This window comes from Styela clava, chromosome 8, assembly GCF_964204865.1.
Source record: "Styela clava chromosome 8, kaStyClav1.hap1.2, whole genome shotgun sequence".
In the NCBI taxonomy this organism is placed as follows: Eukaryota; Metazoa; Chordata; class Ascidiacea; order Stolidobranchia; family Styelidae; genus Styela; species Styela clava.
In genome coordinates, this window is record NC_135257.1 from 3805672 (window position 1) to 3833074 (window position 27403).

The following is a 27403-nucleotide window of genomic DNA, read 5'->3' on the forward strand; positions in this document are numbered from 1 at the left end:
TACTCGCAAGCTCTAATGAAAAACAAACTGATCAGTATCAATACGACAAAATCAGAAAATTCTAGAAAAATAAAGAAAAGTCCTCATGTTGCGTGTTTTTAAATCTACCAATTTATTACGCTTTATCAGAGAATTAGAAGTGACCATTTCATTTCTTTCTCAAATTCGTGGAAACGTTCAGCGCTTTTTTGTTGATACGTTTGCTTGCATTTCTCCAATATTTAGCTTAACATTATTACTTTCCATCTTTACTGTTTTACTTAAGTAAGAACAATAAACATCATTGGGCATTTTCCAATGTATTTTTGTACGGCTAAGACATCCATGCGACAATGACTTAGAAATAAATTATTATTTATCAGAATTTTTTTCTATTTAAATAAAAATTCAAATTCACCAAACACAAATCTGAGTCGGGAATTTAAGTTACGACAGATTTAAATTCAATTCAATAAAAGAACTAATTTCAGAAAAAAAAACACATCCCTGAATAAGATTACAAATTTTTGAATCATTCCTAACCCGAACCCAAGCTGAACAACTACTAATTTGTTATGCCGGGAAAGCACTTATGTGCTCATAAAAATGTGACCCTAATATGTTTGTTGAGTAAGAGGTAATATCCTTTACGTATACGTCTCATCGTGCACTAAGTCAAAAGAGTAAATCAAAACAAAAGCAATAAGAAACATTTGCGTCGTTTTCAAGCATGATATATGCTTGTCCGATTGTTTGTGGCCACGGTAGCACGTAATTTCTCTTTATCATATTTTCAATTCTCCGAGTTTTATGTCTGTAAGTATTTCAAAGTTAGAAATATACAGAGGAATATGTTATTACTTGAAAGAAAGTAATTTGAGCTAGCGAGCAATCGTTTTCAGTGCGTATATAAGCTAGTAATCATTACCCGCACAATATTAAACAAACATTAAATGCGCTCGCTCGAAATTACTCGCGAAAACATGCGCCCTTTGTTAATTGAATATTCACTTTGCTTCAAAAGCAAGGTTTGGGCTTGCCAGAACGGTGACGTAATTTTTTCTGCCGTGAGAGACTTTGTTGTCGAGTCGATTTCGCTTGTATTTATCAGAGCGGTACCAAAACAAAACTTCCAAAAAAAAAAATAAATAAAAAATTTCTCTCATTTTCAACGCGACACGACTGAGCAAAAGGCACACGCGTATCGGGAAGCGTCTGGCACAAAGCGCCCTAATCAAGTTTTCCGATGAGATTTGGCTCAAATGGAGGGCGGGTAGATTGAGTTAAGTTAATGACAGATTTAAATTCAATCCAATGGAAGCATCAACTTCAAAAAAAAAACACCCGAATGCAGATTTCAAATTTTCAAATCATTCCTAACCCGAACCATATAACCCAAGCTGAACAACTATTAATTTGTTATTTTAAAGCGAGCGGGGGTGTTTTCCGAAATCTCATTTTTCCAAAGAAACATATTCAACTGTGGTAATATACTTAAATATTTAATATACAGTGCAAACGAAATTGAGAATGAAAAACAATAGCGGGGGAAAATTTGAATATTTCATTAAATCGAGCACTAATATAAAAAACTTGATTCAACAAAAAGTTGTGGTGGCTCAATGTGATTAATTTTAAAAAATATTTAATTAATTTGATCTAATTTCGGCTGGGGGGTAAAAATTTGAATGTACCAATAATTTTTCGAACTATGTCATTATGTGAACTATATGAACTATTTCAAGTTTTGGGTTTATGAATGACAGAAAATGTAATTTGATAAATTAGATATGAATTGGATATATTGGAATTGGATATATTAACAAAGCAAAAAAATTTATTGCATACCGGCTAAAACGATCGATCGATCGGACTCGCTAGCTGTTTCGATCTAACTTGGCGAAAAAAAAATCAGAACTCCCCCCCCCCCCCCTTGAAATTTTCTGGCTACGCCCCTGCCACCGCATTACATAACTTTAAAAAATTATATAAATAAAATTGGGAGAAATATTTTGGACATCTTGTGAGGATAATTCGAATAATTGCAGATCTTCCTGAATAGCGGAATTTAACATGATATATCTATCTGATACATATATCTGATATCTGATACATATAAAATGCTGTTTGGCATAGGTAAAGCAAAGATAAACTGTGATATTCGAAGATGGTAAATTTTACAAAACTGATCAATTTCGGAAGAATATTTGATTATTTCGATCTAATTTCGCTTGAGGGTTAAAATTTCAATGTACCAATAATTTTTCGAACTATGTCATTATGTGAACTATGTCAAGTTTTGGGTTTATGAATGACAGAAAATATAATTCGATATGAATTGGATATATATTTCAACAAATCTATTTGTACCTGTCTGTTTCTGCACTCGCGAAATGGCAACATAAAAAAGAATAATACTACGTAACGCTGTGTGATTTATTAAATTCTAGTTAACCTTCTAGTTAAATTCTAGTTAACCTTTCCGAGCCTGTCGAATCCCTGCGCTATCCTGAAAGCTCTCGCCAAACCCCATTGTATCGAACAGTTGATATTAGGAGCCCAATCCAAACTTCATAAAAGCCCAATTTCGTGCAAGGGTATAAAACATGAAAAGTTTCATCTTGAAAATCCTAGGTTTTCGATAACAACCCAAGATGTTTTAAAGTCATAGGCAGAAAGCATCTAAGAGCACTATCATATAAGCACAAACACCAAAACGCGCGACATCCCTGGAGATGACGGGTTCACTAAAACTTACAACTGCGCAACGCTATACAAACAGCAACGCTAATTTATTACACACTAACACAAATATATTTCTGTAACGTTTCGTCTGACCAAAATCAGACTTCCTCAGACAAGCAGTTTACAACAATTACAAGAAAAGAGCAATCCTGCAGTTTAAATATGGCGATAAATAAATTTGTTTGAAATTAATTGTGACCAAACAATGAAAAAACAATTATTGATATTCAGAAACAGATTGCGAAATAAAAAGATGCGATCGGTTCTCAACATGGAATAATTGTTCCGCGGCGTGCTTGATTTCACAATAAGTTTTACTAGAACATTTATCAATGTGTTCTAGGCTCAGACCTTTCCTATCAAGATCTATCAAGATCAAGATCCTATCAAGATCGGAGCCTAGAACACATTGATAAATGTTTTAGTAAAACTTATTGTGAAATCAAGCACGCCGCGGAACAATTATTCCATGTCGCAATCTGTTTCTGAATGTCATTGTTGTAAACTGCTTGTCTGAGGAAGTCTGATTTTGGTCAGACGAAACGTTACAGTAATATATTTGTGTTAGTGTGCATAGCAGACTCTTGAATTGCATATTATGGTATTTTATTCTTGCTACAGCATCCTCGCATTACATGCATACGGATCCACTAGCGCAAAGGCATAGAGAAGGGATTGGGAGTTAGTCTGGCGCAACCTCTACTGATCGTTATATTAGCCTTTTCGCGTGACTTCTGTATCCGAATGGATCCTGCCAAACTCCGGACTCGACAACTACCACAAGAAAAGAATTTAGAAGCAATACTAAAAAGAATTCAACGTCTTTAAAAAAATCACATTAAAAGGACCCTGGCTATCAAGATCTGAGCCTAAAACACATTGATAAATGTTAAACACATTGGTAAATTCCACTAGCGCAAAGGCATAGAGAAAGGATTGGGAGTTAGTCTCGCGTAACCTCTACTGATCGCTAATTTATTTGTTGTTGAACGTGTAAGTTCTAATATCTGAGATGAACTGTAGCTAAATTTGCATAATTTGTAGACGATGTGATAGAAAAGTGCCATAATATAAAACTGTGTTAATTTGAAGGACCCTCGTCGAACCCCTGGAACAGCTCCAACGAATACCAAAAATTCGATTGAACCCAGGTAAAAAAAAAACTACTGTTCTAGACCAGCGTTTCCCAAACTTTTTCGGCCACGGAACTTTTACACTTTTTATCTCGCCTCGCGAAACAAAAATGAAAGAGTAAATTTGATAAAGGAAAACGGTCTAATGTAGTGGTTCCCAATGGATAATATTTTGGACATCTTGTGCGATAATTGAAATATTTGCAGCTCTTCCTGACTAGCGGGATTGAACATGATATATATATCAGTTTATACGTGACAAAATATGAATTGAAAGATTATAAGATTACATATATACTTGCTCTTTACTCTTTAGACCAGTGGTTCTCAAACTTTATTAGTCCCAGAGCCGCATTTCAAACCTCAAAGTTATGAAGAGCCGCACACAAACAACGCATGGTATAATAGCAACAAACCTTAAGCGCGTATTTAAAATACCAAGTCATCGTAACAATAACACACGTAACAACTAGGGCTGGGCAAAATATTCGGATAATGAATATTCGAATGGCATTGTACTATTCGAATATCCGGTACCACCTGACCTGCGCCGCTCTGCTTGAACACTGAACTCGCGCGTCTCCAACTCAATCATAAATTATGCAAGATTTCACAACGGCGCTCGCTATCAGAAAAAAAAGACAAATTTGAAAAGTCGTTGTCTTTGCGTTATATGCTTATCTTTGCACCTAATGTATCGTTTCAATTCCATATTTTGCAAAAAAACGTACCGTAAATTCAGAAACATCAAACCATATTAGGTATTTAAAAAATAAATTTCCCAGATTTTAAACTCCGCAAGCTTGGTGACATGTCATTAGCCATTCCTTGCATTATCGTACATAAAGTTGATTAAAATTAAATGCTAAAATGACTTTTCGGCGTTTCATTGTGGAAAAGGCGATTTGAGGTCGTTAGAAAACTCTAGTTATATAAATAGCATGGATTTAAAAATAACCAAAAGTTTTTCCAAAAGCTGGTATGAGTTACCTGTATAAAAAACACTCATTAGGTTGTAACCAGATAAGAAATGTCATGTCCTACTCCCTTTAAAGCACTTTTTATTAGCTCTTCAGTGATCCCTTCCATCCTTGGCCAAGTAATGTTTCGAATAGGTAAACATTTTGCTCGACCATGCCGTTGAGCCAAGAATATAACGTACAATCAATCGTGAATTTTGTTGTAAAAATGCACACTGACTCGTTCACGAATTGTTGCGTCTATTATTATCGAAAAAGCTTCCAAATGTTAAATTTTGAAGCATTTGGGCAGTAATAATTAAGCCTAAGGCATGACATAATCAAAATCATTAAGTGAAGTGCTGAATTTGCAAATTCCGTAAAAACAAGTGAGCATCACTCAGTAAGTATTTTAGCTATATAATAACCATCGGGGTGTTGCTTTGTTGAAAAAAAGAGAATGTAAGAATTAGTTATAATCAGCGTCTGACCCTCTCTCTATTAGACACAAAGGCCTAGAAATGCCTCTATTGTCAATTTATTTAATCGCTATCTTAAATCAACATTCAGGATTCACGCAATCGATCAATGTTACTGTTCACTTTAAACAGGCACGATTAATTTACAAACGGTGATAAGGAAGATCAAATCCAAGGCAGAGGATAAAACTAAGAATAAAATTAATTTTGTTTTGAAATCAGCCTTTAATGTATTCAACAGATGTCACAGATGTGAACGCAAGGGTAGAATAGAAATATGAAACTTCAATATCCGGCGACCACTTATTCTTGCAAAAAACGATAAACGGTGGGAATATAGAATACCAACTTTAGGCTATCGTCGCCGAAACGATCGTGGTGACAAAGACAATCAGCGATTATGATGAAATAAACCATTAACCAGTGAAAAAACGCTTTATTGCCGACTTTTTTAACTCTCTTCCAGCTGTTGACCCAGTTATTTGACATGGTCTTTTTAAAGTTATTTTTTTTGTCAACCACTAAGCCCTAAAGCTTCTCTTATGGATTTTTAAAAGCCTGTGCTAGAGTTCTATTCAGCAATATATCTTTAAATTACACTCCAAAAAAAAAATTTTTTTGCAAAATTATCTCAAAAATTTCTAAAAATAAATTTGACTTTGAGAAATTCTGTGTACAGTAGAGGGTTAATAATTAATTCCTAATTAATTAATTTTTTTTTCAACGTTTTCGTCAAGTTTTTCCTAACACAACATCACCGAAACGCCTATTATAGCATAAATGGTTATTACTCTAAAATTCACAATTGTATTTACAGGTGTATCAAGTTCAAGGCTAAAATTACTGATTTTGATGACGTCACAGCTCTTATTATTACTGCACAGACCACCCCCAACGCAAAAAATTTAAATTTTTTCGACGGAAATGCGCGTAGAACGGCGTAAACAATCCCATACGCGCATTTACGCGTTAAAATTACCATTAATTTTACGTTTTTTTTAACTACAAAAAATCTCCATACTTCTGCCAACTATGGAGCAGTCGAAATCATATTTATCAAAACAACACAGCGCCAGGGATGGTCAGGGATAGTATATATGACTGAAAATACATGCTAAACCAACAATAAGTCAATATAAAGGAGTATTTCCTGTCTGAGCTGAGTCGACATTTTCAGACGTCTGACAGGCGATTTTGAAATCCACGCTATTTATAGCATTCGCACTTTGCGTCACGGCTGGAAGGTTCCATCGCTTCTCTCATATCAGGCGATAACGTCAACAAAGAGCTAAGAGCGATATTAACAGTAGGGCAAACTTACCAATCAACCATGCGAACAATTTTCAAATGCAAGCTGAAAGCTGCCATCAAATATATGGGAGAAGGAACAAAATTGAAAATAATAAGCGATGAAACTATTGATGTATTATTTGATAAATCTGTTATGCTTTAAATATGTATATAGTGTTATTTCATTTAAATTTCAACGGTATCTACCGTATTTATTGTATATCATCAACATGGATAGAAAGTAGAAAAACCCTATAATCATGGTATGGAAGTTTTTCTTATTCCTATCTAATTTATTGAAAACTTTTATTTTTCCATGCAAATTAATTACTGATGGTAATATAATTATAAATTAATAAAATGACACGGATCAACTATACTGAACTTCAAATGGACATGGATGTAATATGTATATATATGTGATTGATAAACTGGTATTGTATGATTTTATAATTCGTATATACAATATGACTTTTTGAAATGGTGGTAATTAAAAACATGATATTCAAAATTCTAAAAAAATGATTAATAATCTTGATCTAATTCGGAAACTAATAATAAAAAAAAAAAAAAAAAAACAGTAGTTTACCGAGCACAAAATTAAGAGCGTAAATATTCTCTCATATGAGCTTAGCCGCTGTAAAAGGGTTTTAATGTTTCTATCAATTTCCAAATGGAGTATTTACCTTCGACGTTCTGTTATGTATAAAACATATTCATTATTTGACAATTCGGTATTCGGTAAAAATATTCAAATTATTCGATTCGAAAAAAGATTCGATTTTGCTCACCCTACCTAACAGCCATTTAATTTGGCTTTGGTTTCTAATAAGTTTGTCAAAGTGAGTCGTAATCGTAGCTTCTTGAGATGATCGCCAGATATTTCGGGACTATTTTCGATTACTGGGACAAAATCAAAATGCTCTAGCAATTAAAATAATAATTGAGGTATTTGATTTATACATAATATTCGAAATGCGACAAAAACTGAAAATCCACGGAAGCAAGTCAATGATTACAGCCATGTCTAAAATCCTTCCAAGTGAAAAGTGTCCGGGTGGCCGCGAAAACGCTTACTGTTGCGTCACTATTGCATCTTGTAGATTAGTCAACGCTACGCAAATAAACACAGGGGAATCAATTCGACTAACTAATAGACTCCAGCATTATAATTTCAAGTCAATGATTAGTTTTCAATGAAAATTTCTTTTTGAAAATAATTAATTTTTAAAGCATTAACAAGAGCCGCAGGAAAGTTTGTTGAGAGCCGCATGCGGCTCTCAAACCCTAGTTTGAGAATCACTGCTTTAGACTATATAGGCGTCAACCACACCCCGTGATGCACCAGACTATTAACAATGTCGATTCTGTTTGATGCAATGACTCTTTCAAGCAGTGTTTTAGAAAACTGAAAATAAATATATAGTTTCATTATCAAGTTTGGGATTTATAAATCACAAAAAGTGCTGTTTGGCAGAGGTAAAGCAAAGGTAAACTTATATTAAAAATACATAAAAAAAAATCAATCCAATGTTATGTTCATGTGTATACCGAGTCCATCTAACTTTAGGTGAAACTAAATTTCGTTGACCTAAGACACTATCAAGTTATTTAAATCACAAAAAATGCTATTTAACAGAAATACAGAAAAGAGATTTGGTTAAAGACATAGTCTTTTAAACTATGTCCTTATCAATCTTTGGAGTTGTAATTAACAGGGACACAGAGTAGCTAAGCTTATACTAGAAGTTTAAAAAAATAAAAATATTAATTTTTCGTTTAAATAAAATTATTTGCTGATTTGCTGCGTTACAGTATCGCCACTGGAAACGATATTTTATTTTGGGGCTTGCATGGCGTAGTTAACCAATGCCAAATTCACATTGATACACTCGGTTGGAATTACTTATTAGCCAGAAAAAAACGATAGTTGTCCGAATCATGATATTATACAGTATTTAGACTAGAGGATTTTCCAAAATAAATTCCATTTGACAGACAAACCAAAGCTGAGCTTATACTCAATATAATAAAAATAATACTTTGTCAGCGGGTTTTCCGAAAAAATTGCAGATATTATTTATTGATAGATATACAAGTAATTTACACGAGACGCGAGATATTCCAAACTTGAACGGCTTAAAATGTTTGTGTACCACAGGCATTGTGCGTTATATTTACCTAATATTAAGGTCCTCTAAATTAGCCACAGGGATTGTAGACATTCTACATTCATTATAAGAACATAACATATTAATACTCGAAATAAACTATGAAGAAATAGGGAATATATTTCTAGATTTGAAAACTTATGGACATGAGGGGCATGGGTTCTAGGAACACTACCAATGAAGGTCTATACTGGTTATAAGGTATTTGCGGCTATAGTATATCATAGGAAATTTAATTTTAGGACACGAATTTTGGGAGAGGGGATTAACAACTACATTAATACCCTCTGGCGAAAACGGGTTCCAAGATTAATAAAAAAAAATGGTATATGGTATGCAGAATGATAAGGACATGTTAGCTTTGGTACCTCATGATAAACGATTTTAGAGTCGTAATATTTGCAATAATAAAGCGTCATACATATTACATACACGCATGAATATAAGATATGAATACTCGCACTTAATAACAGCGCATTAGGAATATTGCCAGCTTCGAACACTTATCAACCTACTTCGAACACTTGAATCAATATGAATCGTATGGTTACTTGGACTACCAAGGATTGTCAGCTTCGAACACTTATCAATATGAACCGTATGGTTACTTGGACTAACAAGAATTGCCGGATTCGAACACTTATCAGTATGAACCGTATGGTTACTTGGACTACCACGGAATGCCAACTTCGAACACCTATCAATATGAATCGTATGGTTACTTGGACTACCAAGGATTGTCAGCTTCGAACACTTATCAATATGAATTGTATGGTTACTGGTATTACCGAGGATTGCCAGCTTCGAACACATATCAACATGAAACGTATGGGTATTGGCTACTAGGACTACCAAGAAAAGTATAAGTTGGGTGTGTAGGATTTACGGCTACATTTGTGCAATTGGCCTAATTTATATATTATCCTTATTGAAAATTTCAGTTTGGGACACAAATTACATGGTTAACCAGTACCGAAGTTAGTAATATTCACGGTTATATTAATGTACTTGATTAAACTCACTCCAATATTACCAGTATTGAAAATTTATTGCGATTCTGGATTGGAACATGAATGGCATGGTTATTAACTGTTTACTACCAGGTGGTATAAACCAGTGATTCCCAGAGTGGGCGGTTATAATTATATTATAACTTGATAATTTAGTGAACAGTAAATCGTTTAACGATCCTACAATTTAAATATAATTAGACGAATGGGAACACGCTGCACAGGGCAGGGTTCCAACAGCGCGGAAAATATTTAATTCAAATGGAGCTCCATGAAATGCAATTAAATGAGGAAATAAAATCCATATGTTATATTTGAGAAATGCATCGATACGTGATTTTTATAAAGATGTATCTTTTTAATGAAAATCTCTCATAATTTGACAAACCATGCAAAAAAGGGAGAAGTCAGAAACCTGGATTCTTTCATTTACGAACTCGTTTGTAACAATGATACAAGTGCTATCAAAAAAAAAATTGCCATTCAATTAGTAAACGGGTTGAGTTGAGATTGTGGCTGACGAAAATGTCACCAAAAATTAAAGAAAAAAATACTCTCTGGAACAGTGATTTTTCAACCTTTTTTGTACCTCGGAACACTTTTTTCAATTTAAAATTGTGGCGGAACTCCAAACGAGATTTTTGAAAATAAACTATATTATGCAATTAACTGACGTCGATCATTTCGGCATGAAAATAAAATACCGAAATCAATAATATAGCTTGTCAAATTTAGCTGGGAAAGACGTGACACATTCCGATTCAGAGCTACAAATAAATGTTTTTGCAAGTTTGCTCATGAATACTAGGATTACGGTAGCTAGAAACAGAAATGGTATTTTATTGTGATATTTAGGTCTGTTTCGATGATTTTCAAATATTTTATTCTGTAATTGTGGAGAGACAAACACGCAGCTCTTTCTCAACAGCTCTCAATCTCTCGCGTTTTTTTTATACGCAACAGGAGTTCAGAAAGAAGGTCGGAGGTCGATTTGGAAATTATTAGAAACAATGAAAATTGGCAGCAAAGCGATTTTTACTGTTTAATTTCGTCATTATCGCTACTTTTTTTGCCCCCTGAACGTTTTCATATTACCACCTTTGTTGTTCTTGTGCGCAAGTATTAATTCTTGCCGATCAGCGGAGATCGAAGTTTCAAATTTTTGTAGAATTATATGCGTTCACATCGGCGACAGATGTTAATGACATTAAGGAGCGCTTTTAAATTCCAATTTTATTCTAACTTTTATCTTTTGCGCTGGCTTGGATCTAACTCATCGCCGTTGGCAAATTAAACGTCCCAGTTTTACGCGAATAATATTATCGCACACATTTATTGAGACGGTAATTGAGTTTCTTATGGTCCATACTGGTGTCAGTGTTATTTCCGGAATAAATCAATTAGATACTGTGATAAGATAAATCTGTGATTACGTGAATCCTGAATGTTGATTTAAAAGCTGAAATAAAGGCATTTCTACGTGGTCATTAGGCGAGATGACGATGAAGAGCACTTCTTTAACGATGCGCGACCTGATGCCAAAAAAATTGCTTGGTGCTGAATTGCCCAATTGCTTTTGTGCTGATTAGAATTAATCACCTCGAGTTTTAACGTTTTCTTTTCCAACAAAACAACACCGCGACCATTATCATAGGTAAAATCGTTACCGAGAAATTCACAATTTTATTTACGGAATTTGCTAATTCAACACTCCACTTGACGATTTTGATGATGCCACGCCCTAATTATTACAACCAGAAAAGCTTTAAAATGCAACGAATGTAATCTACTCCGATGATGACTCCATCCATAGTCGAGTATAATGGTCACATTTTTGAAACATTATTTGGTCAAGAATGGAATGGATCACTAAAAAAAGGGAAGAAGATAAAGTCCATTAAAAGGGAATATGGCCTGTCATTTCTTATCTGGTTACAAGTTTTTTATACCGACTTTCCAAAACTCTGACTCCCCATTTTCAAATCGACGCTATTTATATTATTCAAATGACGTCATAATACCTCGAAAGAGCAATTTTTCGCGGAACACCTGGATGTCTCTCGAGGAACACCAGTTGAAAATCACTGCTCTGGAAGACCAATAGGCTAAAATATCTCGTTGAAAAAAACACTATAAACTATGATTTACCTTGTTTATTTGTTATCTGACCTCAAATGTTTTTGTAAACTGGGTGGGTATATATTACTGCGAATAAAAAGTTTAGGAACCACTGATATAGACCATGATAATTTACAGATACATTTCTGCGCTTAGTCGGATTCTTTTTTTAGTATGATACTATTTTGTGGAAAAAAAACAAGTGAATTCTACGCAGAATAATCAGAACCATGTTATCAATAACGTAATACCCGTATAAATAAAACGTAAGAAATATAGACAAACCCGTGTATTTATTCTATTGCATCATTTATATAGATGTATACACATAATAATCTAACATATTAGTACCTGCAATCAACGATATAGCAATAGGAAATATATTTCTAGATTCAGACAGTTATGAACATGAATGAAGTATTACCAATAGGATTTACGGCTATATTGATACGTTACAGCAGTAGTTTTCAAAGTGGGCGTCGTAATTTTTTTTTTTTGCGGAATCTCTTTTGCGGCGCGTAGAAAAAGTAATAATACAAGCGTGAAAATGATACTAAACAAGAAAAGGCAAGTATGACGTAGGCTACATTGATTTTGGATCGTTCAAGAAGTAAAGCTCCGTGATTTTGTTGCAACTGGGAATGCGATGATACTAAATGCCGTTTGGGCTTATTAGATAACATGTTTCACTGGCCAAAATCTTGCTTCAACAATACATTGCTGCTTTTCTTTGCCGTTTTTGAACGGAATCGATGTAAAAAGAAATTTGGATTTTCTTCAATAAGGATTATCCTTCATTGGTAAAAAAAAAGCGTTGCGCACTCTGATCCCTTTTGCGACTTCGTATTCATGCGAATCAGGTTTTGCGACCATGGTCGTAATACGCACAAAATATCGATCTCGAGTGAGAGAGAAATGCGTGCGGCTCTCACAAATCTTACCAAGTAACAGTTGTAAAAAGACGCAAGTATTCCCATCCCATTAAATGCAATTTCACTGACTTTGGTTTAGTTTCCTTTGATCGTTTAAAAAAAACTCATTGCAAAAAAGGTCCTTTATTGGAAGGTATTAATACGGTTTCCTCGAAGAGTCGCAACTTGAGCATATTTTTTGGAGGGTGTCACAATACGAAGAAGTTTGAGAACCACTGCGTTACAGTATCGCCACTGGAAACGATATTTTAGTTCGGGGCTTGCATGGCGTGGTTAACCAGTGGCAAATGGTATAGAATTCACATTGATACACTCGGTTGGAATTACTTATATAACATCGTTAATGGAAAGCTAAAGTAATTCTAGCTTGGAACACGAATGACACGGTTAACTGGTTACTACCATGGTCATAGACCATTATACTTTCAAATTACATATATAAGATTAGCCAGATTGGCCCATAAAATTAAATCAATAATTCTATGCAAGATAATAATGACTATGCTATCAATAAAAGAAGGCAATATACATATAAATATGACACAGGATATATAGACATCCTTGTATCCGCAAAACTCAGTGTGTACTCAATTTAATTCATTATAAATAGAAATGAGTTTCAATGTTTTAGAATTAATGATTTTCTCTCTATATTATTATTGATACAATGTTCTAGCAGTTAGGTAGACGTTTTCGAGGGAGGATTCAAGGAGAAATCGATAAAGAAGTACTGGTACTTATATCTTGAGTAGAATTTTTTTTTCATAAGTATAGTATAGCTATGAAAATATTTTTACGAATTGTGGTTATTACAATGTAACTCTTGTTATGAAAATGCTTGCCACACCTCAAAAATACCTAGCTAGCAATAAGCTACATATAACAAATATTATGTTTCATTCAAAATTACCTTGAAAATACGGGGATGGAATGTAAATATCCAAAAAATGCACGAATAAGTCCAACAAACAAAAAATAGATTTAATTAGCTACATGCCCCCTCAAAATTGTCTACGCCCCTTTTGCAAAGCGCGCCCCACCCTTTGAGAACCATTGCCCCAGTGAATAATTGCTGATACCATTAAATTTCATGCCAACGATACTAAGAAATGAACACCGGTCCGGTTCTGAAGACTTTGCCATATAAAATTATTAGCGCGCATTGGTGCCTAAACTAACAGCATTACCGCAAACACAAGGGAAAAAGTTCCTTCTCAACAATGACGAAAATTTGACAAAATTTGGAACAAAGTAATGCAAGTTTTATTCCGAATATTAGGCGGTAATATGACAAAAACACGGTTTTTTATTGCTAAAATTCATTCTTGTCTTATTCGCCCATTAGCCAGAAAAAAAAAACGATAGTTGTCCGAATCATGATATTATAAAGTATTTGGGTGGTTTTCCAAAAAAAATTCCATAAAACAGACAATTTCCATTTACGTATCCATATTAAGTTTTTGGCCATTCGGAAGCGTTGCCACAAAATCTTAATATGTTGAGCTGGAGTGAATATTTAATTATTAGATGCAAACAGCTAATTTTCAAAAAGATGCTAAAATTGTACAATATTCTGCCTAAAACTCAGCTATTAAACATGTACAACGATACTTCAAACACTTTTACGAAAATTTCTTCCCTGGTCTATTAAGGCATAGGTTCTCAAAGTGCTCCGTGGGAGAAACTTAGGCGCTCCGATTACTTAATAAAATACTGACTTGTCCAATTTTGTGACTGTCCAAAGAAGTAATAACACTAATAAAATTTGACATCAGTAGTGTCGAAATATGACAACGAGCGCAAATTCAAATGTGACATTATATATAAGTAAGATCGCAGAGGATAAAAAGGTATCTCTCGAGTAAAATATTCAATTTATAGCCGGTGCGAGCATTCAAAATATCTTGTCATAGTAATTTATTTGTGTTCTTCGTTACTCGAATTTTAGTCGGGAAAACTTTTACGATTATTTAATAAATGAAAAATCACTATTTGAAAATTGCACGAAATACGTCCCAAACTGCCAACTATAAGTAGACCGCAATCGTATTTTGAAGTTAATCAAATTTGATTTGTTTTTTCGGCACTCAAAATTATTTTAAAGATATCGACAAAATACGAACGATTGTAATTTAAAATATTGTAAAAAAAAAAATGTTCGATATATTTTGCATTAATTATCTTATATATCGTCACATACAGAGAAAAAGTCGTATTGGGCTCCATCGGTAGTTTCAAAATAGACAAAAGGTACATCGCGCGAACAATTTACTGTGTTTCCATTTCAGTTTCTATATGGTATACATTTTGAAGAAATCCTAACATAACACAAATTTACAATGTCTGAAAAGCGTTTTCAATCTGCTGTGAGACTGCTAGAACAAAACTTATGGTGATATCTTCCGTTTTAGATTTTAGTTTTAATATTTTATAATGCCGGTTTTCAATTAAGAAATTGGGTTGCAAATTCACCTGGTATTAAGCCTATTAAAAAGTTTAGCATTTAAATTAAGTAAAGTAATTTTAACTTATTTAGGAATAGTAATAGATACCAATTTTAAAATTGATTGTGGGGATCCGTGAATAGTGGTGATGAATGTAAATTAGAAAGATTCAAAAGATTTTAATAACATACTTGCTCTTTAGACTCGAGGCAGCCACGTCTCTCAGTGATGCATAATCGGACGAATAACTCCGCATGTCTTTAGATATAATGATGAATTGTCTTTCCCTCTTTCAAGAAGTGTTTCAGAAAGCTGAAATTTATTTGAGATAATGAAATGTAGGTAAATTTTGTATGATATTGATTTGAATTATATATAGATGTTCGAACTACGTCATTATTAAGTTTTGGGTTTATAAGTTACAGAAAATGTAATTTGACAGGAGCACAGAGAAACTATGCTTATACTTTAGAGTTTAGATACATAAAACCAAACAATGAAAAAACAATTAATTGTTTTTGTTTGTTTGCTCACAATTAATTTCAAACAAATTTATTTATCGCCATATTTAAACTGCATGATTGCTCTTTTCTTGTCATTGTTGTAAACTGCTTGTCTGAGGAAGTCTGATTTTGGTCAGACGAAACGTTACAGAATTATATTTGTGTTAGTGTGCACAGCAGACTCTTGAATTGCATATTATGGTATTTTATTCTTGCTACAGCATCCTTGCATTACATGCATACGGATCCACTAGCGCAAAGGCATAGAGAAGGGATTGGGAGTTAGTCTGGCGCTACTTCTACTGATCGTTATATTAGCTTTTTCGCGTGACTTCTGTATCCGAATGGATCCTGCCAAACTCCGGACTCGACAACTACCACAAGAAAAGAAGTTAGAAGCAATACTAAAAAGAATTCAACGCCTTTAAAAGATTCACATTAAAAGGACCCTGGCTATCAAGATCTGAGCCTAGAACACATTGATAAATGTTAAACACATTGGTAAATTCCACTAGCGCAAAGGCATAGAGAAAGGATTGGGAGTTAGTCTCGCGCAACTTTTACTGATCGCTAATTTATTAGTTGTTGAACGTGTAAGTTCTAATATCTGGGATGAACTGTAGATAAATTTGCATAATTTGTAGACGATGTGATAGAAAAGTGCCATAATATAAAACTGTGTTAATTTGAAGGACCCTCGTCGAACCCCTGGAACAGCTCCAACGAACACCAAAAATTCGATTGAACCCAGGTAAAAAAAAAACTACTGTTCTAGTCCAGCGTTTCCCAAACTTTTTCGGCCACGGAACTTTTACACTTTTTATCTCGCCTCGCGAAACAAAAATTAAAGAGTAAAATTGATAAATGAAAACGGTCTATAATGTAGTGGTTCCCAATGGATAATATTTTGGAAATCTTGTGCGATAATTGAAATATTTGCAGCTCTTCCTGACTAGCGGGATTGAACATGATATATATATCAGTTTATACGTGACAAAATATGAATTGAAAGATTATAAGATTACATATATACTTGCTCTTTACTCTTTAGACTATATAGGCGTCAATCTCACTCCGTGATGCACCAGACTATTAACAATGTCGATTCTGTTTGATGCAATGACTCTTTCAAGCAGTGTTTTAGAAAACTGAAAATAAATATATAGTTTCATTATCAAGTTTGGGATTTATAAATCACAAAAAGGGGTGTTTGGCAGAGGTAAAGCAAAGGTAAACTTATATTAAAAATACATAAAAAAAAAATCAATCCAATGTTATGTTCATGTGTATACCGAGTCCATCTAACTTAGGTTAAACTAAATTTCGTTGACCTAAGACACTATCAAGTTATTTAAATCACAAAAAATGCTATTTAACAGAAATACAGAAAAGAGATTTGGTTAAAGACATAGTCTTTTAAACTATGTCCTTATCAATCTTTGGAGTTGTAATTAACAGGGACACAGAGTAGCTAAGCTTATACTAGAAGTTCAAAAAAAATAAAAATATTAATTTTTCGTTTAAATAAAATTATTTGCTGATTTGCTGCGTTACAGTATCGCCACTGGAAACGATATGTTATTTTGGGGCTTGCATGGCGTAGTTAACCAATGCCAAATTCACATTGATACACTCGGTTGGAATTACTTATTAGCCAGAAATAAACGATAGTTGTCCGAATCATGATATTACACAGTATTTAGACTAGAGGATTTTTCAAAATAAATTCCATTTGACAGACAAACCAAAGCTGAGCTTATACTGAATATAATAAAAATAAAACTTTGTCAGCAGGTTTCCCGAAAAAATTGCAGATATTATTTATTGATAGATATACAAGTAATTTACACGAGACGCGAGATATTCCAAACTTGAACGGCTTAAAATGTTTGTGTACCACAGGCATTGTGCGTTATATTTACCTAATATTGAGGTCCTCTAAATTAGCCACAGGGATTGTAGACATTCTACATTCATTATAAGAAAATAACATATCAATACTCGAAATAAACTATGAAGAAATAGGGAATATATTTCTAGATTTGAAAACTTATGGACATGAGGGGCATGGGTTCTAGGAACACTACCAATGTAGGTCTATACTGGTTATAAGGTATTTGCGGCTATAGTATATCATAGGAAATTTAATTTTAGGACACGAATTTTGGGAGAGGGGATTAACAACTACATTAATACCCTCTGGTGAAAACGGGTTCCAAGATTAATAAAAAAAAATGGTACATGGTATGCAGAATGATAAGGACATGTTAGCTTTGGTACCTCATGATAAACGATTTTAGAGTCGTAATATTTGCAATAATAAAGCGTCATACATATTACATACACGCATGAATATAAGATATGAATACTCGCACTTAATAACAGCGCATTAGGAATATTGCCAGCTTCGAACACTTATCAACCTACTTCGAACACTTGAATCAATATGAATCGTATGGTTACTTGGACTACCAAGGATTGTCAGCTTCGAACACTTATCAATATGAACCGTATGGTTACTTGGACTAACAAGAATTGCCAGATTCGAACACTGATCAGTATGAACCGTATGGTTACTTGGACTACCAAGGAATGCCAGCTTCGAACACCTATCAATATGAATCGTATGGTTACTTGGACTACCAAGGATTGTCAGCTTCGAACACTTATCAATATGAATTGTATGGTTACTGGTAGTACCGAGGGTTGCCAGCTTCGAACACATATCAACATGAAACGTATGGGTATTGGCTACTAGGAATACCAAGGGAAGTATTAGTCGGGTGTGTAGGATTTACGGCTACATTTGTGCAATTGGCCTAATTTATATATTATCCTTATTGAAAATTTCAGTTTGGGACACAAATTACATGGTTAACCAGTACCGAAGTTAGTAATATTCACGGTTATATTAATGTACTTGATTAAACTCACTCCAATATTACCAGTATTGAAAATTTATTGCGATTCTGGATTGGAACATGAATGGCATGGTTATTAACTGTTTACTACCAGGTGGTATAAACCAGTGATTCCCAGAGTGGGCGGTTATAATTATATTATAACTTGATAATTTAGTGAACAGTTAATCGTTTAACGATCCTACAATTTAAATATAATTAGACGAATGGGAACACGCTGCACAGGGCAGGGTTCCAACAGCGCAGAAAATATTTAATTCAAATGGAGCTCCATGAAATGCAATGAAATGCGGAAATAAAATCCATATGTTATATTTGAGAAATGCATCGATACGTGATTTTTATAAAGATTTATCTTTTTAATGAAAATCTCTCATAATTTGACAAACCATGCAAAAAAGGCAGAAGTCAGAAACCTGGATTCTTTCATTTACGAACTCGTTTGTAACAATGATACAAGTGCTATCAAAAAAAAATTGCCATTCAATTAGTAAACGGGTTGAGTTGAGATTGTGGCTGACGAAAATGTCACCAAAAATTAAAGAAAAAAATACTCTCTGGAACAGTGATTTTTCAACCTTTTTTGTACTCCGGAACACTTTTTTCAATTTAAAATTGTGGCGGAACTCCAAACGAGATTTTTGAAAATAAACTATATTATGCAATTAACTGACGTCGATCATTTCGGCATGAAAATGAAATACCGAAATCAATAATATAGCTTGTCAACTTTAGCTGGGAAAGACGTGACACATTCCGATTCAGAGCTACAAATGAATGTTTTTGCAAGTTTGCTCATGAATACTATGATTACGGTAGCTAGAAACAGAAATGGTATTTTATTGTGATATTTAGGTCTGTTTCGATGATTTTCAAATATTTTATTCTGTAATTGTGGAGAGACAAACACGCAGCTCTTTCTCAACAGCTCTCAATCTCTCGCGTTTTTTTTTTTTATACGCAATAGGAGTTCAGAAAGAAGGTCGGAGGTCGATTTGGAAATTATTAGAAACAATGAAAATTGGCAGCAAAGCGATTTTTACTGTTTAATTTCGTCATTATCGCTACTTTTTTTGCCCCCTGAACGTTTTCATATTACCACCTTTGTTGTTCTTGTGCGCACGTATTAATTGTTGCCGATCGGCGGAGATCGAAGTTTCAAATTTTTGTAGAATTATATGCGTTCACATCGGCGACAGATGTTAATGACATTAAGGAGCGCTTTTAAATTCCAATTTTATTCTAACTTTTATCTTTTGCGCTGGCTTGGATCTAACTCATCGCCGTTGGCAAATTAAACGTCCCAGTTTTAAGCGAATAATATTATCGCACACATTTATTGAGACGGTAATTGAGTTTCGTATGGTCCATACTGGTGTCAGTGTTATTTCCGGAATAAATCAATTAGATACTGTGATAAGATAAATCTGTGATTACGTGAATCCTGAATGTTGATTTAAAAGCTGAAATAAAGGCATTTCTACGTGGTCATTAGGCGAGATGACGATGAAGAGCACTTCTTTAACGATATCTTACATGCGCGACCTGATGCCAAAAAAAATGCTTGATGCTGAATTGCCCAATTGCTTTTGTGCTGATTAGAATTAATCACCTCGAGTTTTAACGTTTTCTTTTCCAACAAAACAATACCACGACCATTATCATAGGTAAAATCGTTACCGAGAAATTCACAATTTCATTCACGGAATTTGCTAATTCAACACTTCACTTGACGATTTTGATGAAGCCACGCCCTAATTATTACAGCAAGAAAAGCTTCAAAATGCAACGAATGTAATCTACTCCGATGATGACTCCATCCATAGTCGAGTATAATGGTCACATTTTTGAAACATTATTTGGTCAAGAATGGAATGGATCACTAAAAAAAGGGAAGAAGATAAAGTCCATTAAAAGGGAATATGGCCTGTCATTTCTTATCTGGTTACAAGTTTTTTATACCGACTTTCCAAAACTCTGACTCCCCGTTTTCAAATCGACGCTATTTATATTATTCAAATGACGTCATAATACCTCGAAAGAGCAATTTTTCGCGGAACACCTGGATGTCTCTCGCGGAACACCAGTTGAAAATCACTGCTCTGGAAGACCAATAAGCTAAAATATCTCGTTGAAAAAAACACTATAAACTATGATTTACCTTGTTTATTTGTTATCTGACCTCAAATGTTTTTGTAAACTGGGTGGGTATATATTACTGCGAATAAAAAGTTTAGGAACCACTGATATACACCATGATAATTTACAGATACATTTCTGCGCTTAGTCGGATTCTTTTTTTAGTATGATACTATTTTGTGGAAAAAAACAAGTGAATTCTACGTAGAATAATCAGAACGTAATACCCGTATAAATAAAACGTAAGAAATATAGACAAACCCGTGTATTTATTCTATTGCATCATTTATATAGATGTATACACATAATAACCTAACATATTAGTACCTGCAATCAACGATATAGCAATAGGAAATATATTTCTAGATTCAGACAGTTATGAACATGAACGAAGTATTACCAATAGGATTTACGGCTATATTGATACGTTACAGCAGTGGTTTTCAAAGTGGGCGTCGTAATTTTTTTTTTTTGCGGAATCTCTTTTGCGGCGCGTAGAAAAAGTAATAATACAAGCGTGAAAATGATACTAAACAAGAAAAGGCTAAAAACGCAAGTATGACGTAGGCTACATTGACTTTGGATCGTTCAAGAAGTAAAGCTCCGTGATTTTGTTGCAACTGGGAATGCGATGATACTAAATGCCGTTTGGGCCTATTAGATAACATGTTTCACTGGCCAAAATCTTGCTTCAACAATACATTGCTGCTTTTCTTCGCCGTTTTTGAACGGAATCGATGTAAAAAGAAATTTGGATTTTCTTCAATAAGGATTATCCTTCATTGGTAAAAAAAAAAGCGTTGCGCACTCTGATCCCTTTTGCGACTTCGTATTCATGCGAATCAGGTTTTGCGACCATGGTCGTAATACGCACAAAATATCGATCTCGAGTGAGAGAGAAATGCGTGCGGCTCTCACAAATCTTACCAAGTAACAGTTGTAAAAAGACGCAAGTATTCCCATCCCATTAAATGCAATTTCACTGACTTTGGTTTAGTTTTCTTTGATCGTTTAAAAAAAACTCATTGCAAAAAAGGTCCTTTATTGGAAGGTATTAATACGGTTTCCACGAAGAGTCGCAACTTGAGCATATTTTTTGGAGGGTGTCACAATACGAAGAAGTTTGAGAACCACTGCGTTACAGTATCGCCACTGGAAACGATATTTTAGTTCGGGGCTTGCATGGCGTGGTTAACCAGTGGCAAATGGTATAGAATTCACATTGATACACTTGGTTGGAATTACTTATATAATATCGTTATTGGAAAGCTAAAGTAATTCTAGCTTGGAACACGAATGACACGGTATACTGGTTACTACCATGGTCATAGACCATTATACTTTCAAATTACATATCGTCACGCTAATAACCGAATTGCGTAAGTCATTTTTAACAGTTTTGAGAAAAACGTAAAAAACTTCCTAATGATTTTGTTATGCAATTGAGAGTCAATAATTTGCCATGGTTCAATTTTTTGATCGTAGCCGGATTTAAGTTAATTTGTATGACGCAGTTAAGTGACGTCATAATGGCGCACTGTGACTTAGGCAGAAATGTGTCTATGACTTGGTGACATACGCAATTTGCAACTTCACTATATGCACCAGACCTGAAAACTAAACATTCCAAAAACGAATGTAATTCTCAGTATCTACAATGTCTAATCCCCAAAATAGCTAATCAGTTTCAATTAAATCATTTTTAATGTTTAAAAATATATATTTCATCAATATAACACGTTCTGCACACCCACCGAAATAGGACTAAGATTAATTATAAAGAATAAAACAGCAATGCACCCAATATAAAGGTAACCAAGGTAAATTTGACTCCGACAGTGAATATCACAATTGTACGTCTTCCTATACTGTAGTAAAAATTCAAATTAATACGCGCTAAGCTAGAATCCGAGATGCAAAAACTCGAAAATACTTCGCCGAGGTTATTTTGCCTTTGTGACGTCACAATAGTACTGCGGTAACAAGGATAATTCATTATGACGAAACAATTGCACAAATGTGCATGTCATACTAAATCTCCATTTTTATGGGTTTCGGAATTCCTAAAATAAAATCTGAGTTAACAGACAGGTGCGCAGCATAACATAAATACCTATTTTATAAAAAACTCAAAATCGCCAAAAATGACTTACGCAATTCGGTTATTAGCGTGAAGATATATAAGATTAGCCAGATTGGCCCATAAAATTAAATCAATAATTCTATGCAAGATAATAATGACTATGCTATCAATAAAAGAAGGCAATATACATATAAATATGACACAGGATATATAGACATCCTTGTATCCGCTAAACTCAGTGTGTACTCAATTTAATTCATTATAAATAGAAATGAGTTTCAATGTTTTAGAATTAATGATTTCCTCTCTATATTATTATTGATACAATGCTGTTCTAGCAGTTAGGTAGACGCTTTCGAGGGAGGATTCAAGGAGAAATCGATAAAGAGGTACTGGTACTTATATCTTGAGTAGAATTTTTTTTTCATAAGTATAATATAGCTATGAAAATATTTTTACGAATTGTGGTAATTACAATGTAACTCTTGTTATGAGAATGCTCGCCACACCTCAAAAATACCTAGCTAGCAATAAGCTACATATAACAAATATTATGTTTCATTCAAAAATACCTTGATAATACGGGGATGGAATGTAAATATCTAAAAAATGCACGAATAAGTCCAACAAACGAAAAATAGATTTAATTAGCTACATGCCCCCTCAAAATTGTCTACGCCCCTTTTGCAAAGCGCGCCCCACCCTTTGAGAACCATTGCCCAGTGAATAATTGCTGATACCATTAAATTTCATGCCAACGATACTAAGAAATGAACACCGGTCCGGTTCTAAAGACTTTGCCATATAAAAATATTAGCGCGCATTGGTGCCTAAACTAACAGTATTACTGCAAACACAAGGGAAAAAGTTCCTTCTCAACAATGACGAAAATTTGGAACAAAGTAATGCAAGTTTTATTCCGAATATTAGGCGGTAATATGACAAAAACACGGTTTTTTATTGCTAAAATTCATTCTTGTCTTATTCGCTTATTAGCCAGAAAAAAAACGATAGTTGTCCGAATCATGATATTATAAAGTATTAGGGGGTTTTCCAAAAAAAATTCCATTTGACAGGCAATTTCCATTTACGTATCCATATTAAGTTTTTGGCCATTCGGAAGCGTTGCCACAAAATCATAATATGGTGAGCTGGAGTGAATATTTAATTATTAGATGCAAACAGCTAATTTTCAAAGAGATGCTAAAATTGTACAATATTCTGCAAAAAACTCAGCAATTAAACATGTACAACGATACTTCAAACACTTTTACGAAAATTTCTTTCCTGGTCTATTAAGGCATAGGTTCTCAAAGTGCTCCGTGGGAGAAACTTAGGCGCTCCGATTACTTAATAAAATACTGACTTGTCCAATTTTGTGACTGTCCAAAGAAGTAATAACACTAATAAAATTTGACATCAGTAGTGTCGAAATATGACAACGAGCGCAAATTCAAATGTGACATTATATATAAGTAAGATCGCAGAGGATAAAAAGGTATCTCTCGAGTAAAATATTCAATTTATAGCCGGTGCGAGCATTCAAAATATCTTGTCATAGTAATTTATTTGTGTTCTTCGTTACTCGAATTTTAGTCGGGAAAACTTTTACGATTATTTAATAAATGAAAAATCACTATTTGAAAATTGCACGAAATACGTCCCAAACTGCCAACTATAAGTAGACCGCAATCGTATTTTGAAGTTAATCAAATTTGATTTGTTTTTTCGGCACTCAAAATTATTTTAAAGATATCGACAAAATACGAACGATTGTAATTTAAAATATTGCAAAAAAAAAAATGTTCGATATATTTTGCATTAATTATCTTATATATCGTCACATACAGAGAAAAAGTCGTATTGGGCTCCATCGGTAGTTTCAAAATAGACAAAAGGTACATCGCGCGAACAATTTACTGTGTTTCCATTTCAGTTTCTATATGGTATACATTTTGAAGAAATCCTAACATAACACAAATTTACAATGTCTGAAAAGCGTTTTCAATCTGCTGTGAGATTGATAGATTTTAATAACATACTTGCTCTTTAGACTCGAGGCAGCCACGTCTCTCAGTGATGCATAATCGGACGAATAACTCCGCATGTCTTTAGATATAATGATGAATTGTCTTTCCCTCTTTCAAGAAGTGTTTCAGAAAGCTGAAATTTATTTGAGATAATGAAATGTAGGTAAATTTTGTATGATATTGATTTGAATTATATATAGATGTTCGAACTACGTCATTATTAAGTTTTGGGTTTATAAGTTACAGAAAATGTAATTTGACAGGAGCACAGAGAAACTATGCTTATACTTTAGAGTTTAGATACATAAAAATGAAAATATTAATTTTCAGTTCATTAACAAATTATTCACAGATTTCCCCCTAAATTATAAATATTACTTTGGAATGATTTGTCAGCGTATAATATTGCAACACATCATATAAAATATATTTATATTCACGAAGAGCACGTTGAAAATACGGCTACATATTCAAGAAATGAAAATATCAAAAATAAGGCGGTAAGATAAAATCTAACAAATTTTTCATTTACGCCCCTCAAAAAATCAATAAATATTACTTATTTTGAATGATCTGTCAGTGTGCTATGTTGTATCTCATTATCTTAATCTTAAATAGTTAATAGTTTATTAGTGTGTTATATTTTACCTTCAAGTTTTTTCCTCCCAGCAACTTCCTGAAAATATAGGTCAATAAATAACTTCAGCCACAGACATTGTAGACATATATATATATAAATAAGAACAGGACAGATTATTACTACGGAATAAACGATAAGGAAATAAGAATTATATTTCCAGATTCGAAAACTTATGAACATGGGACGGTATGATTACTGAGACTACTAGCAACGGATATATAGGCTGACTATAGTAGATTTACAATTTGGTGGGATCTCATGTATATAGTGATCTTTAAACTGGTTATCGAGCAGCGACACCCAAGTTTCCAATATCTAATTAAAAAAGTAAGAATTCCAGAGATTTGAAACTACTATATCTTATATTGACGATTCAACTAACACCATTCAGTAGAGATTATAAACGAGAGTTTATATGAATTAAGCTCTCCACACGTGATTAGGCATAACACGACGTGACCTGCACCAACAATGGGGAAAATATGACATATATTTCCATGTCTCTAAATTTAAACAGTCATGAACATATGAATACTTAGCACTTTTACCAAGGGGATATGGACCAAAAAAAGTTTACACTTGGTTGAATATAATTTACACAGTATCGTTTTTGAAAATTTTAGTCGGGATACGAGTTCTTTAAGGTGTAAGATTAACGGCTATCTTAATACACATAGTATGACTCACTCTTATAATATCATTATTGGAAATTTGGGGCGATTTCAGTTTGAAGTATAGTTGGGAACATCGATGACATGGTTATCAACTGTTTACTACCAGAGCGTGCAGGTCACGATGAGCTACAGTTAAATTTAAGAAATTAGTCTTGATTACCATTACCATTTGTGGCAAAAACGCTCATCAGATTAATAAAAAAGGCCAGGACTACGATTTCAACAAATTAGGCATATTAGTGTGTATATAGGCACCCTATGATAAACAACAATGTAAACAATAAGTTTTAATATTTGCATGGTTATTAAGTTGGGGTTGTGTTTTAACCGAATTGCACTCAACGAGGCATAGTCCAAATCCTTTCAGTATCTCTGCAGATATACACTGCTGGATTAACTTACAGTATCAGTTTAAAAAAATTCACTGTTTGTAGTAATCACAACGTGACGCCCTATTGCGATGAAACGCCTTTTATTTATGCTGACCCAATGAACTTTACCTAAACTGACATTACAAGATAGTAATTGGTCTTTCGGTTTGAACGATTAAACGAAACAACAGCAGATGGGACAACACAGCAGTTAGCCCCTGAACGTGCAGCGCTATACTGACTACGCCATTAATCACCGGATATTGCTACAGTTAATTTGTAGTACAGAATAGTTAATTTCGCGATTATACTCAAAATATTAAAAGTAATAATTTGTCTGTCGATTTCCCAAAAAAATACAACATATTATTTATTTATAGACATGTAAATTGAAAGCTTTCAAATGATATGATTACATACTTGCTCTTCAGACTTGATAGGCCTCCATCTCACTCAGTGATGAAAATCTGACACTTGACGAATTTCTTTTGGTGCAATGATAAATTGTTCTGTCGACTTTCAAGCAGTGTTTTAAAACGCTGAAAATCAATATATAGATTGTGATTTTGTGTAAGCCAATTCTAAATTTGAATTAAACTAAATTTCGTTGAGCCAACTATGCCATTTTCAGGTAGTTAATTCCCACAAATGTTATTTGACAGAGACACTACAAAGCTATGCTTATGCTAAAGATACAAAAAACCAACTATGTAATTCAATTGAGGTCATTTTCAACTATGTCGCTGATTTCACCAAAATTACATCCTTCAGTTAAAATGATA

At 33.7% G+C, this 27403-nt stretch overlaps 1 long non-coding RNA gene across 1 annotated transcript; it reads right to left on the reverse strand.

Moving 5' to 3' along the window:
- Positions 1 to 7919: 7919 nt before the first annotated feature.
- LOC144425587 (uncharacterized) lies at positions 7920 to 25079 on the reverse strand. The gene is made up of 3 exons (XR_013477539.1): positions 24949 to 25079; positions 15452 to 15572; positions 7920 to 7993 (listed from the first exon to the last, which is right to left on the reverse strand). It is a non-coding gene; the product is annotated as an uncharacterized LOC144425587 (long non-coding RNA).
- Between the last annotated feature and the right edge of the window lie 2324 nt (positions 25080 to 27403).